A 17,340-nucleotide genomic window follows, 5' to 3' on the forward strand; every position below is an offset into this window, starting at 1 on the left:
CATGTGCACCATCAGCAGACCACGGCAGTGTAACTACTATAGAAACTCTTCTTGTTAACAGGGTCCTCTTCAGCAGGAGCTATCGGCCGGTTTGTCTGCACACGCCGCAGGACTCTGTGGGAGGACTCACACTCACTGCGTGGGACCTGTGGGGTAATAAGAAGCCAGCGACCCTTCTGCCCCAAGAGGAGTGCAGCAGACTGTTCCCTCGCGGCAGTGATGGAACACCTGGCGGAGTTATAGACGGACACATGTGCACCATCAGCAGACCACGGCAGTGTAACTACTATAGAAACTCTTCTTGTTAACAGGGTCCTCTTCAGAAGGAGCTATCGACCGGTTTGTCTGCACACGCCGCAGGACTCTATGGGAGGACTCACACTCTCTGCGTGGGACCTGTGGGGTAATAAGAAGCCAGCGACCCTTCAGCAGGAGCTATCGGCCGGTTTGTCTGCACACGCCGCAGGACTCTGTGGGAGGACTCACACTCACTTCGTGGGACCTGTGGGGTAATAAGAAGCCAGCGTCCTCATCAGCAGGAGCTATCGGCCGGTTTGTCTTCACACGCCGCAGGACTCTGTGGGAGGACTCACACTCTCTGCGTGGGACCGTGGGGTAATAAGAAGCCAGCGACCCTTCTGCCCCAAGAGGAGTGCAGCAGACTGTTCCCTCGCGGCAGTGATGGAACACCTGGCGGAGTTACAGACGGACACATGTGCACCATCAGCAGACCACGGCAGTGTAACTACTATAGAAACTCTTCTTGTTAACAGGGTCCTCTTCAGAAGGAGCTATCGACCGGTTTGTCTGCACACGCCGCAGGACTCTATGGGAGGACTCACACTCACTGCGTGGGACCTGTGGGGTAATAAGCAGCCAGCGACCCTTCTGCCCCAAGAGGAGTGCAGCAGACTGTTCCCTCGTGGCAGTGATGGAACACCTGGCGGAGTTACAGACGGACACATGTGCACCATCAGCAGACCACGGCAGTGTAACTACTATAGAAACTCTTCTTGTTAACAGGGTCCTCTTCAGAAGGAGCTATCGACCGGTTTGTCTGCACACGCCGCAGGACTCTATGGGAGGACTCACACTCACTGCGTGGGACCTGTGGGGTAATAAGCAGCCAGCGACCCTTCTGCCCCAAGAGGAGTGCAGCAGACTGTTCCCTCGCGGCAGTGATGGAACACCTGGCGGAGTTACAGACGGACACATGTGCACCATCAGCAGACCACGGCAGTGTAACTACTATAGAAACTCTTCTTGTTAACAGGGTCCTCTTCAGCAGGAGCTATCGGCCGGTTTGTCTGCACACGCCGCAGGACTCTGTGGGAGGACTCACACTCACTGCGTGGGACCTGTGGGGTAATAAGAAGCCAGCGACCCTTCTGCCCCAAGAGGAGTGCAGCAGACTGTTCCCTCGCGGCAGTGATGGAACACCTGGCGGAGTTATAGACGGACACATGTGCACCATCAGCAGACCACGGCAGTGTAACTACTATAGAAACTCTTCTTGTTAACAGGGTCCTCTTCAGAAGGAGCTATCGACCGGTTTGTCTGCACACGCCGCAGGACTCTATGGGAGGACTCACACTCTCTGCGTGGGACCTGTGGGGTAATAAGAAGCCAGCGACCCTTCAGCAGGAGCTATCGGCCGGTTTGTCTGCACACGCCGCAGGACTCTGTGGGAGGACTCACACTCACTTCGTGGGACCTGTGGGGTAATAAGAAGCCAGCGTCCTCTTCAGCAGGAGCTATCGGCCGGTTTGTCTTCACACGCCGCAGGACTCTGTGGGAGGACTCACACTCTCTGCGTGGGACCTGTGGGGTAATAAGAAGCCAGCATCCTCTTCAGCAGGAGCTATCGGCCGGTTTGTCTGCACACGCCGCCGGACTCTGTGGGCGGACTCACACTCACTGCGTGGGACCTGTGGGGTAATAAGAAGCCAGCGACCCTTCTGCCCCAAGAGGAGTGCAGCAGACTGTTCCCTCGCGGCAGTGGTGGAACACCTGGCGGAGTTATAGACGGACACATGTGCACCATCAGCAGACCACGGCAGTGTAACTACTATAGAAACTACCTCACAGCCAGCAACGGTGGCAGAGTGGCCTGCACCCGGCTGCTGGTGGGGCTCTTCTTGGATTTCGAGAGTTAGGGTGACACCTGCCAAGGACTGTTTCTCCGCATGTACCACTCCACCCCCTGGGTGGAGAGTGGTGTGGCCATAAGCTGCATCTGCCCGTCTGACCATCAGCTCAAAAAAGCAAAGGTTCCTTTTCTTCATTCTTTTTTAATATAATACGCCATGGAGCTATTTTTAGTATTTTCATCTTTTTTTCAAAATATTAATATTTGTTTGAAAAGAAAGAGTAGACAATGTGTTTGCAATAACCATGAATTCCTTCATATTTAGTTATGTAGTAGCGCACACCTGTGACAAATCACGGGATAGTCTGAATTCTTCACTAATAAGATCATTTTTTTTATATAACAATTATTTTCCGTTAAGGCGAAATAGGTAGACTTGACCTGAAATTTGGCATTTTTGAGGACAGTTTTAGACGTATGGACACTTTTCTAGAGAAAAACACAAATTGATTTCGAAAGATCGTTATTTTATCTATTAAAGTAAGATTTTAAATTTTGAAAAATAATATTATTTTCATACCATAATAAAGTGTTACCGTTGGACGATGCGCAGATTTGTTGCATTTTCAAAGGCGAAGTTGTATTATACAACAAATATTTCAAATCATATAATAATACAGTATAAACAATCAATAAATTATCTATCATATGTATGTATAAGAATTTTGTTTTTATTTCAAATAAAATTACTAATAAATAAATCCGAGGACGCGTTTTGTGACGAAAATCCCTCAATTTGACTATTTATTTATGACCTTACAAATTGGTATAGTTGAGATTTTTTTACAAAAATAATTTACTATGATATTATTGAAACATTAAAAATAATTTATGACCAAGAAATATATTCTTAGAGTATATAATAGTAATTAATTTCGATTCGCGTTTATTGTTTGTTCGTTGTTTCTGATTACCCCGGCGCAAGCCGAAATTTTATCATTCCCCGCTGCGACAGGGCGGCGAGCGGACGTCTATTCCACGCCAGTCTACTTGATAACATTTCAACGAAATTCCTCGTTTAAAAATGGGGAGAAAAATACTATCGGACAAAAGTTTTATAAGAAAACAAAAATTTCGTCATCAAAAACGTACATGGGAGAAATATTTGCAGAAAAAAAAAGGGTTAGTCATATTTAATTATCCTTGTACATTGTACGTACTCTATATGCTACAGGGTCGTTCAAACGAATCAGTCAGAATACGCATATATTTTTTATAACATTTAGCGATAATTTTGTGTTGTTTAATTTTCAGGGAAAATAATCACCTACCGACGAATGGTTGTGATTCTGAAGCAAATATTGTCTCTAAAATTCCGTCGATATGTGTAATTTACATTAATATTATTATTATTTTATTATGTAAATAGGTAATACCTACAATATATTGTGAATCATGGATATTATGTTGACCGAAACCGTCAATATCGGGGTATTTATAAACTAGCAATTATTCCCGGCGTTACGCGAGTTACACGCACAAAACCATACCCTTGTATACATGGTGTCGGGAAACGCGTAGTATATTACTGTGACCGATTCAACTCTAATTACCGCGGTAATTATAAACAAGCATTTACTACCCGGTGTTGCGCGATTTACGCGCATGCAACATTACCACGTGTACACGGTGTCGGGAAACTCGTGGTGAAATTACGGTAACTGAAACCGTGAATATCGCGGTAATTACAAAATATCAATAATTCCCGGCATTACGCGAGTTACACGCACAAAACCATACCCTTGTATACCAGCGCCCTTAAGGTGATTTCAGCGCCCTTGAGGTGATTTTGCACAAAAACGGCGCTATACAAGTCATCCAATTATTATTATTATTATTATTATGGTGTCGGGAAATGCATGGTATATTACGGTGACCGATTCAATTGTAATTACCGCGATAATCATAAACCATAATTTACTACCCGGCGTTGCGCGAGCAACACGTATGCAACAGTACCTTGTACACACGGTGTCGGGTAACTCGTGGTAAAATGTTTCCAGTCATGGATTCAACGTTGGGATAGGTATATCTCTAGTCAAGCACAGTACTTCGAAGGAGATTAATTCCATTTCCATGTAAACTTATTTGTAATAAAATTTTCTTAGTTACACATTAAGCTGTACAATTTCTGTTTCGAAATCTTCCTCATATAAATATATTTAACTGGCTACAAAAGAGCAGGCAATGCCGCATTCTAGTCTATGCGTATACGATTCCCGTCAAAATAACGGTTTTGATTCGTGATGTGCGATTCAAATCATGTTTTTGTTAATAATTTCTATTCTATTGTCCAATTCCCTATTACATTGGTATAATTCAACATATTTAGTATTTTTAGTGTTACTTTTTGTCAGTTTAATAATTTCATATTGTGAATTGAGCTTCTTGTTTTAGAAGAAAAAAAACGAGGTTATTTTGATATACTTACTTTAAGTATTAGAAATAAAACTTACTGGTAATACCTATCTTACAAACGGATAAATATGTAAGACGAGAGATTTTTTACAATCAAACTTAATGTTAATCACTTTTGTAAAACCTATGTAAAATAAAATTTAAAAAAAAAACAAGTGAATAAAAATATTTGAAAAATTAAAAAAAAATGTTTATTCAAATACCTACCTATTTTGTACCTACTATGTCAACGCACTGCATTTGTATTTATTTATGTTTACGCACTCCGACGTATAATTTACAAATATGTATGTAACTACTTATTAGGAAGAAAGCTACAACCGAAAATTCAAACACAATAATTGTTATTTCATCGGAACCATGCTGTAGGTTTCGACCGCTGCGCGGAGTAGACGGCTGGCAGTGGAATGAATATGGTATTTCTGTCTCGTTCTAAAAAACGTCCGATCGCGAGACTGTCTTTTGACGAAATTCGAATTCTCGGTCGCTGGTTAATACGCCTTAAAATATTACATAACTTTAATCGCTTGTCTGAATTCTTCGTACAATCAGTTCCAATTTTCAAATCCTTGTGACAAACTGCTTAGTTGCAGTTTAACAGGATAAAGAATTAATAAAAAAAAACAAGTTCAAAGCAAAAATTAGAATTCATGACCGCAGATTTCACGCAGGACTAAAGCACAGCACAGACAACCGTAATAAGTGTTTGATTATATACCCTTTCTTGAATGTGTTTTAGAATTTTTGTTTTTGTGTTTCTGTGGCTCAATCTGTCTGTGGAGATAGAGTAACAATAGCGCCTGTTGCTTTTACGTGCAACAGATTGCACTGTTTTTCAAATAAGCCTTTTGTTCAACAGATGTCGCTGTTTTTTTTTAAGTAACATGTTTTTGCCTGTACCTTCCAGATTTTTACAATGGCGTTCCAACGTGCTGTTCTCGGATATTTTTTTAACATTTATAATTAGGTTAGCATTTTGGGTTGACATTTTTTCGTGTGTGTGACATAGTATCTGGCCTGTTTTACGTGTTATTTTATGTCGTCTGGAGTGTGTCCTTCCTGGATTTTGGTGTCCCAGGCTATTTTTTTTTAATTTGTTTTAAATTTTTAAATTAAATTAAATTTTTATTTAATTTTTATTAAATTCTATGCCCGTTGGTACTCCGGGATGGTAGCGCATTTCGTTATTTTATTTATGTCTTGTATTGTAATTCACCTTTGATAAATTCTGATTTAGATTGGTACTCCGTCCACGGACGTGACTAATAGATCCCGATGCGCAATACACCGCTGCTAAATGGGTAAAAATTTATTGTCGTGGGCCGCTCCATATATTTGCCGCGTGCTACATATTGCGGCACAATAATAATAATGCATCTTTCAAGCGTAAAGGCATTTGCTCCGTCGCGAGGTAAATGGCATATTATGTTCGCTATTATTATTTTGTATTTCGGTAGTAAGTATAGGTAGTAAGTAGTAAGTACGCGGTAGGTACACACAATCTACGCGTCGTAATTTTATTCAGCTCATTACTTTTAGTAATTACCTACTTTTATACGAGGATTTGTTCTTGTATTTTTTTTAAATTTGTTAATTTAAAATAATTTAAATCATAACTGCTATGTGGAGTTTTTTGTTTTGAGAGATTTTTCTATTTTTTTGTCTTAAATATGACTTGACGGAAGGTTTTGTTGTAATTCCGTTTTGATCACTTTGACTGACGGGTTATTGTAACCACAATGGAATTGCTGACGTGTTTCCACACTATTAATTTTTTTTTTTTTAAATAATCATAATTGGAAAGGGAATTTTCCAATCATTAATTAATTTTTATTATATCATTTATGTTGTGTTTTGATTGCCATCTCTTTAAGAGGATATATTGGAATAAATCACACGTAATTAATTAATAGGTATAATCTTAAAAAAAAAAAAATTTTTGAAAATCGCTCCAAATTAAAACTTTCTATTTTCAAACTTAATCGTATGTTACATTTTTCGTCTATTGTTCTTCAACTCTTTAGGAGGATTTATTTGGGAACAATTGCTCGAAATTTGTATGTTAATTTTGTTACAAAATATTTAACGTCGTTATAATTTTGCAAGAATTTTAGCTCATTGTTGCATTTTACCATGCCAATAATAATAAATCCAAGTTTTATTATATTAATTTCACGATGCTTACGGTTGGTTTAAATTGTCTATGATTATACTTACTACCTACAGTATTCATTTCTGCTCCCAGTATAAAAACAGTAAAAAAATAATAAAATTAAACTTTGTGTTATAAAACTTGTTGATTTAAGATACTTGATTGCTCCCGACGGTGTCAAAGTATTTATTCCGCTGTGAAACTTGTTTTGAAATTCGTAAACAGTGCAAACAAATAATATCTGACAGTTAGAATAATTGTAAGTCCATAAAATAAATACCTTATCAAATACATACCATAAAGCAAAACCGGGGCAACTTGCAAAAAAAACTATGGAAAAAATAATTCAATATATCGACAAAAAAATTGATAATATCAAAAGAGATATAATTGCTAATATTGAAAAACAGTCGGAGGAAACCAAAAAAGCATTGAATTTATAAGTAACCAGTACGACGATATCATAAAACCTGGCAATCGACCTGGCAAATGAATATAACCGAAAAATAACAAATGAATTTGAGATTATTAAAAAACAGCACACAGAACAGAACATAACAATAAAAAAATGGAAATCCGAGTCTCGGAACTGGAGTACAATTCTAGATACAATGTCTTAGAGATAGCGGGTATCCCCCAGAAAAATGGAGAGCAACCCATCGAAATAGTAAGGAGAGTTGCTGCTGCAGCCGGTGTAAAAGTTCAGCACTCTGACGTCGGTGAAGTAACCAGAATTACAGACCGGCGCAACCAGGCACCCAACAAAATTGCTTGTGAAGTTTTTAGACACAAGAATAAGAGATGTACTTTTAGAAAAAAGAAAAGACATTAATTACTGTATTATGGGCAGCATCGATCCCCCCCCCCCCCGGTGACTAAAAATCTAAGCCCTCATTTGTACCGCCGCTCATTTGTACCAAGCGTAGTATTTTGAAGCCCCCCCCCTGAACGGGTCACGCAGTATGGGTACGTTACCTAATAACAATTTGTCAGAAAAACTCCAAATAGTATTTAAATTTTTTATTAGAAAATAACGAACACAACATAAAAACAAAAAAGATAAAAAAAACAATTTTTTCTTTGGTATTAATGAGAAGGATGTGCTTGCTTTTCTGAGCATAGTTTCTCAAAACGAGGTTGAAGTTTTGAAATCGCCACTCTCGTCTCTGCCTCTAAATTTATTTTTGATCTGTACTTATTCTTAATTACTGCAGCTGCAGAGAAACCTGTCTCACACGAGTATGATGTCGCAAACGGTAATAAAACCCTCAACGCTGCAGTGATGATGGAATATAGATATTCTCGCTATTAAGATTGTCTCACGACGCCCCTGGGATGATCCCCCGGCGCCCCGGGGCGTCGCGACTCACAGTTAGGGAAGCCCTGGGTTACACCAATCAATAGCATTCCATACCTATGTCAATTCAATAGAGAGTGACATCAAGCATGATCCCAAGGCACTTTGGGACTATGTAAAATTACTGCTCAAGGATGGTGGTATAACAGATATCATGGTGCATAGTGATCGGGAAGTTAGAGGAGCGGATGTAGCCGATGCATTTGCAACTCATTTCCAATCGGTGTATAAGTGTATAGTAATGAGCCTCCATTACTAAATCCCATTACTGCTACCAAGATTTATTTATTTATTAACGCCGATTATAGCGGCTTTTACAAAAGAATAACAATTGTTTTACATATGAATACAGAATATACATAGATACAAAGAAAATATATAAATATAAAATACGGTTCCATGATAACTCAACGCAGTGACAATTCAACACACTTTTAACCCTTAACGGTTTTGTGGTATCCCTGTGAGCACACATAGAAAATAATTATTTCCTAGAGGAGCAGTGTGCTTTTTAAAATAACACACATTTATTCAAGTAACTGATACTGCCATCTATTGGCCGCTGCCAAAAACTTCCTTCAAAATTTGAATATCATCGTGTCTATCGACATTTTTGTCATTCATCGAGAGATTTTTTGACAGTCGGATGTTAGAAGAGTTCAGTGCTACAAAAAACCTCTTTTCTGTGCAAATATTAAGGTAATAATCCAATTTTCTATTAAAATACAATGTTCTATTGTGATTATTTTAAGAATTATATCGAAATACGTAAATTACCATTCGTGGGTTGAATTGTTACTTCAAGTGTACCACAGCTCCACTAGGGAAATCTGCACTGACCGTAAATTAATGTTACTGCATTTTGCTAGTAAAAGTTATTTTGATGTTCTTCCAGATGGAAAGGCTGAGCGATTTTGAAATAAATGCATATGTCATAGATTTGCCGTCAGATCCCGAATCTGAAGTTGACGATTTCAGTGAAGATGAATTAAATCCAGAAGAAATCTTTAATCCTACAGAAATCGAAGATTGATTTCTGTGAAGATGATAATGCACCTCTGTCATCATTACTTACGGTTCAAACAAATACATTTGAAAATATACCTGAGAATTATGAATGGGTGAGGAATATTGACAAAATTAAGAACATTGAACCATTTACGGAGGAAACAGGTGTACAAATTTCAAGGCTTGTTGGAAAATCCCCAGTAGAGATATTTTCAAGTCTCTTCACAAATGATTTGTTTGAACACATTGTATATCAAACAAATTTATACGCAGCAGAACAATATGGCACCAACTATACCCCTATTACTACTGAAGAATTAAAGTTGTTCCTCGGTATCAACATTCTAATGGGTATAAAACGATCACCAAGTTATAAAGACTATTGGTCACCGAACGATGCTATGAGAGACAACTTTATAGCAAAGAGCATGTCACTAAGGCGATTTAGCTGGCTTTTAGGAAATATTCATCTATAGAAAACCATTGCCCTATTCCTGGATCTGGCCAAGGATTTCGACACAATATCTCATGAAATACTCCTACAAAGACTGAGAAATATAGGAATAACGGGAAAAGCATTTCAATGGATACAGAGTTATATTTCTAATCGATTCCAACAAACTAGAATTAATGTGGATATTAGCACTTCATTAGAAAATAATTTTGGTGTGCCACAAGGAAGTACGCTAGGTCCTCTTCTCTTCATTATATATATTAACGAACTGTGTAATCAACATACAGGTGGGAAAATTATTACGTTCGCAGATGATACCGTTATATTGTTTGAAGGAGACGATTGGAAGGAAACACACACCCTTGCTAACACCGGTATAAACAGAGTGAAAAATGGCTGGACAGCAATTTGCTTACATTAAACGTATCAAAAACCAAATACCTAACATTCAGTTCTACTATTTCAGGGCAACCTCAAACACCTCACCACCTTATAATACATAAAATTAACTGTAATTTTGGAAATAATAACCCTCCATGTAAGTGTGAAGCCCTCGAGTGCGTTAAATTTATTAAATATTTAGGCGTTATAATTGATAATAACCTCAAATGGAAGAACCAGATTGAAAATGTAGCTAAAAGAGTGCGCACCCTGATTCACAAATTTATTTCATTACGGGAAATTTAAAAAAAAACAAGACTTAAAAACCATATACTACGGGCTGTGTAACTCAATCATAACATACGGTTGCACAGTGTGGGGAGGTGCAGGAAGAACAACATTAAACCCGTTATTGAAGGCACAGAAATCTATTTTACGTGTTATTATGAAGAAACCTTTCAGATATTCTAGTGACGCTCTCTTCAAGGAATTTAATGTACTAGATGTCCGACAGTGCTATATAAAAAAAATTGTAATCCATGTTCATAAAAATAAAAACAAAATGAAAACAGCCGAACACAAACATCAAACCAGAAGTAAGGGAAGGAATGACCTTTCCGTTCCAACAAGCAACAGAGCGGCTTATCAAAAAATATTCTCATATCTCGGTCCAAAAATATATAATAAAATCCCCTCTCAGCTGAAACTGTGTGAATTGTCATCCTTCGGTCCAAGAGTGACAAAATGGTTCTTGGATCTAGGCAGGACTGATTCCGAAATGATACTAAAAAATGTAATTTGAAATCACGAACGCCTCTATGTATCTTTTTTATGTATATTTTTATGTATCTTCGTTTTAACATACTTATTTTAGCTAGTCTTAAATCCTGTATTCGTCTAGGATAACTTGAAACTTGTAAATTTGACTGTCCTGAAACGGGAATCCTTCCTAGTTGGACAGTCAAAATCATAAAATGTAATCAATAATATATTATAAAAAAAAAAAAAAAAAAAAATAAATGATAATACTCGAATGCCACAAAAAGGAAGTGATAATTTTGATAAATTATACAAGTTCGTCCGTTTCTAGAAACCTTATCACAATCATATGATGAATGTATGTTACCCACTCAACATCAAGCTGTAGATGAGAGTATGATTAAATTTAAAGGAAAAAATATCTTTCAAACAATATATGCCAAAAAACCCATCAAACGTGGTTATAAAATCTGGGTGAGGGCAGACTAAACAGGATATATTTTTGAATTTGAGATATATACAGGAAAAATTGAAAACAAAGTCGAAAAAGATTTAGGAGGTCGAGTAATAAAGCAGTTGACAAAAAAGTTTGATTTAAGATTTTCACGGCCAAAAGTATTTTTGTTATTTGTTTTTGGGGTATTATGCCGTGTTGCGCTAACTCCTTCCTTAGCCAACGTTTCGGACAGCATTGCAGTGTCCATCATCAGGGCAGATGTGTTATTTTGAACAATAAAATAACACATCTGCCCTGATGATGGACACTGCAATGCTGTCCGAAACGTTGGCTAAGGAAGGAGTTAGCGCAACACGGCATAATACCCCAAAAACAAAAAAAAAAAAAAAAGACAAAAAAGTTGATCGATAAAAATTACATTGTGTTCTTTGATAATTATTTTTCTTCTGTGCCGCTAATGACAGAGCTAAGCAAATATAATATCCACGCTTGTGGAACTATCAGAGGAGACCGCTTACATTTGCCCATAAAAAAGAAAAATATGCGAATTGAGAAAGAGGGTAATATATATCTGCAAGAAGATAAAAATATGAAAAAAAGTGACTGGGATTATGCAACGAGCGATAACATTTCTGTCACAAAATGGATGGACAAGCGAAGCTGTGTATTGATTTCAAACTTTTTAGATCCTTCAATAATTGGAACTGTGGTGAGAAAAAATAAAGATGGTTCGAATTCGACCATTACATATCCCGAGGTTGTCAAAAAATACAATACCCATATGGGCTATGTGGATAAAGGGGATCAACTCAAGTCTTATTATGAGATCTCTCGGAAGAGTAAGAAGTGGTGGCACCGCATATTCTTTCATTTCCTGGATGTAACTGTTGTTAATTCTTATATTATTCATGGGAAACTACATGACCAAGAAATGGTGCATAAGCAATTCCGATCGACGATTGCAGAAGGTTTGATGGGAACAGGCCAACTTCAACTTCGGAAAAGTCGGCAGTCTGTAGAGTTGATACTCCGGTACAAGCCTTTTGTGCCAAAAGAAAGACGTTTGGCAAATGCACAACATTTACCAGTAAGAGTTCAAGTTCAGTCTGTCGCAGCGTTGCCAGGTCTAGGGAAATTTCCCTAGATCTAGGGGAGAAAAAAAATTTCTAGGGAAATGGGAAATTTTCACGAAATCAGCACAAATCTAGGGAAATTTCGTACTTTTTGGCAAAAAAAAATTTTTTACATGACAATATTATTGGGATTGCTAGTGAACATAAATGTATTTTCATTTTTTATTTTTGGGATTTCCAGGAATCTTAAATAATGTTGATGTACATAAATGAAGCAATGTTATTTTTAACACTGACAACTCAAAATTATATTTATGTTCCTAAAAATATTAAAACCGGGGACTTCTTAAAAGTATCAGATTACGACTTTGTCTATGATCATTACAATAAGAAATTACCTTCTCTCAGCTTTTCACTTTTGGCTTTCCACTTTCGGCAATTTCGGTTGGTTTACAGTGATTTTTATTAAGATTTCTGTTTTGAATTCAGTGGTAAGTACTTAGAAATTATTATTATCTCTTTCCAATTAATTAACATGTAAAACAGGATTAGTGTAACACAAAGTTCAGCGTTCAGCTACTAAGTTTAAAATTTTTATAAGCTACTTTCCAATATATTCAGTGTTTAGTTTAACACAACTTATACTATTATGTGTTTGGTATAAGTACACCCTGAATTTATAATAGGTCAACACGATGGATATACCTTCGACTTCTGGCGCAAGGAGGAACCTTCCGGATGAGGATAATTCAACTTCGGCCAAAAGGCCTAAAAAAATGTACGCGCAGAAGTACCAGGAGAAATGGGAGAGCGAAGAGGTTTTTAAAGGCTGGCTCAAGAAGAGCAATAAAGGACCTAATTTTTTTTTCTGCAATGCTTGTAGGAAAGATTTTGTGTGCGGAAAGTCGGAGATACAGAAGCATGCAAAGGGGGCTAAACATGCTGATAATAATAACCGAGCTGCTGCTTTTCAGCCTACAATACTCGAAATGCCAGCAATACGGCAAAGGCCGACAGAAGACTCACAAATAAAAGAGGCTGAGATAAGGTACGGTGTATCGCTACGCTATTGATTCTAAAATACATTTATTTATAATTTATTTTCATTACGACAAGGTTCAATATATGGTACATTATTATGAAATAAATCTTCTCAATTCTTATTACATGTTTCCAGATTTATTGTATCTACTATATTGGTAATTATTTATTTATAATTTCAGGTTGGTCGCCTTTGCCGTAGAACATAATATATCTTTTAATGCTATGGACCATTTAAGTAAATTAAGCCAAGTTCTTTATCCTGACTCTGCAATTGCTAAAAAGGTAAAGGTATTTTGTGTGTCGGAATAGTCCATAATTACCTGATCTTTGTAAATATCATGTAAATGTTATGTATTTTATAATCATCATTTGAAATGATAAGTATTTTATAATTATCATTTACGGACAGACGTTTTTAACTTGCCAAGGTGGTATCCCCGGAATCTAGGGAAATTTCGACTCCCAATCTAGGGAAATATTGCAATCTGGACCTGGCAACGCTGGTCTGTCGTCTAGAGCGACTGAGTGTGGACGCGTCTATCGGAATTTTTACAAAAATAAATTATTGTAACATCTCTACCAAGCACCCGCCGCTAGTGGTGTGACCGCTGACGCGGTTACAAATTAACTATTATGGACGTGCTGTCCATAAAAGAGAACATTAAGCTTGAAATCTCAAACATTACCACAGTAAAGGATTCAAAGGCTAAAAACAATCTAGAATTAGACATTCAATTACTTGAAGAAAAATGGACGCAAGAAAAAACAGCATTCCAAAATGAAATCATTTCTCTACAAACTAAACTAATAGACAAATTAGAAAAAAAAATTGAAAGTTCGAGTAATTTGGAAAAAAGAACTTACGCAAGTTGTCTGAAAAAAGTTCCTGAATCCAAATATTCATTGATAATCAAAGGAGAAAATTCTGATATGACATCTGATGCAATAAAAGACCAAATTTAAAAAAAAATTAAGCTATCTAACTCGGGGATCGCTGTAAACGGAGTACGGAAAGCCTCTCAAAACAAACTAATAATATCTTGCCCAACCAAAATCCATGCAGAGAAATTAACAAACGAAATAAATAAAACACTAAAACAACATATGGTTGCGGAGGAATTGAAAAAGAAGAAACCAAAAATTTTCATAAAAAACCTTCAAGCAGAATTAACAGAAGAAGAAATAATTGAAGCCTTACAAACTCAAAATGATGGAATTAAAGATATAATGGAAAATTCAAAGAACACGATTAAATTAATAAAAATACTTAAACCAAAAAAACAAAAAGGACTCTCAAACTACATCCTGGAAACCAGTGGAGAAATGAGGTCTTACCTGATTCAAAAGGAAAAAATTAACATCGGATTTAGCAGAGTACGAGTGGAAGATGCCAACCCCCTGATGCAGTGCTACCATTGCCTGAAATTTGGACATACTGCGTTAAAATGCTTCAATAAGGATAAACGTGCGACGTGCTTACATTGTGCCAAGGATCACCCCTGGAACGAATGCCCTAACAAAAACGCAGAAGAAAAATGCAGTAACTGTATTCATCAGAACACTTTATTCAACATGACCCTTAATACTAACCATAGAGCAAATAACACAAACTGTACCTACTTTAAAAAGATGATGAATATTGCCCAAAGTAGGAGACTATGATTAGGTATGTATTATTATTCTTTAAAAAATAACGCAACGTTAATAACAAAAATTTCAATTAACTACTTATTTTCTTCAGCATTTATTTATACATAATATTATAAATCATTTATTTAAGAAGTACAATTATTTAATATACTTAAAAAAAAATTAAATTGCATCTATTCCGATGCATTGCCCCATTACCACAGTGTTAATACGAATGTACTTATATCAATTCCGATGTTCGTATATCTTTGTTATACATATAGTAATAATTCTCCAAGCATTCACTGGTGTCAATTATCAAACCTACCTCGGTGTGAACAAAACTTTGATTTAACTAGGAATGTATTTGAAATGCTTTCCGTTTTATATATTAATCTTAATTTGCATCTACACTTCCCTATGCGTATATTTGTATATTGTTGCATTTTAAATAATTTTTTAATATGGGTGACTTAAACGGCGACTTTGACACCACAGAAATTGATTATAGACGCACGCAAAATATTGAAAACTGGACTAAAACAAATGTCCTTGGTAATAATAATTTAACTGCAATTAACTTAAATATTCGATCATTAGCTAAGTATTGGGATACTTTCCTACTAATTATTTCCAGTTCTTTTACAAATATTGACATTATCATGCTATGCGAAACGTCAATAAATGAAAATAATTTGAATCTTTACAAAATTTTGGGATATAATGCATACCACTTTTGTCGTACAAATAGATCGGGTGGTGGAATTATAGTATATGTGAAAAGATCATCTTACTTTCGAAAAAATAAATTTGATGTCAACGAAATTTGAATGCGTTTACGGAACTATTTCAGTCAACAATCTTAAACGGTTATATCTTTTAGCAATATACAGACCGCCAAATACAAATAAAAAATTATTCCTCGATGAACTTGAATCTATATTGGAAAATATTGACATTAAAGAATCCGTTTTGATAATCGGCGATATGAACATTAACATTTTAAACAAAGAGGAGCCTATAGTTATTCAATATGTAGAACTGTGTACTTATAATCTAATGTTTCACATTACTGTAAAAGCCTTTTATGGCGTTTAATAAATAAATAAATAAAAAATAAATAAATAAATATGAAAATCTAATGTCTAATTTTGGATTGATTAAATGTATAAATGATGTGACGCGAGAAGCGATCTTAACGAATTATGTTACGGCTTCATGTCTAGATCACATCTATATAAGAGAGAGAGACCACTGACATTAGTTCATGCGTATGCGAAACAATAATAGCAGACCACTACTTAACTGCAGTCACGATTAACTTCTGTACCCGTGACAAAAGTATCTACGAAAAATCGCACGCTACGTATTACACTGCACTATCTGAAAAAAAAGTTGATCTACTCATCGAAATTACCGACTGGAATGCTATGCTTAAATTATCGGAGCCAAAAATTATGTATGAAGAAATTAAATCAAACTTTAAAAACATTTATGAAAAAAGTAGCATCTTAAATATATGTTCTAAAAAATATCGCAATAACCAAAAAGACTGGATGAATGATAACCTCGTTGAAAATATACATACACGAGACATAGTGTACGAACACAAAGAACGCGGGTTTCGGCTTTCAGGTTAGCCGGCGCGCCGACAAGAATGTTTGCATGTAAACGTATGAGACCGCACATAGTGAAGGCAGGTTCAGATTCGTGTCCGCGCGCGGCAGCGCCCAGAAGCTTTAACGGAATGAATTCTTAATTCCTGCTCGCCGGTGACGCCGGTCAGTTAAGTTTGTTTAGTAAACAGAAAGCTGCTGTCAAAATGAGCGACCAATTAATTGCAGCAGTTTTTAACAACACGCCAATCTGGGACAAACGAAATATATTGCACAGAAACAGAAATGTTGTCGATAAGTGCTGGAAAAATATTAGCAAGGAAATTAACGAAGACGGTAAGTGCGAAATGAGAAAATTTTACTCTAACCTCAAATGTCACATTCACTTTGCTTGCACTTTTTTTTACTAAATATATGCAAAATTTGCAATGAATGAATGAAGACAGTAAGTTCTCACTTATGCAATATCCTCAAATGTCACAGGTGAATTCTTTTCATGAGAACATGCACTCAATATCTGTTCTGCTGAGGTTTTTTCATATTAAGATAAGAAATCATAGCTTCATCGTCTGCACTGTATGGGGCTGTAAATATTTAACGTTTTGCATATATGATTAATGACATTTTCTGTTATTACAAAATAAACCAATGCAATTCGCATGCACTGTTGTTTTTACTAGATATATGTAGAATTTGCAATGAATGAATGAATATGGTAAGTTCTCACATTTACAATAACCTCAAATGTCACGAGTGAATTCTTTTCATGGGAATGTGCACTAAATATCATGTTCTGCTGAAGTTTGTTTTATTTATTGTTTTTGTGTTTAATTCGTAGAACTC

The sequence above is a fragment of the Hesperophylax consimilis genome, chromosome 29 (assembly GCF_061612785.1).
Source record: "Hesperophylax consimilis isolate HC1 chromosome 29, BYU_Hcon_1.0, whole genome shotgun sequence".
Classification (NCBI taxonomy): Eukaryota; Metazoa; Arthropoda; class Insecta; order Trichoptera; family Limnephilidae; genus Hesperophylax; species Hesperophylax consimilis.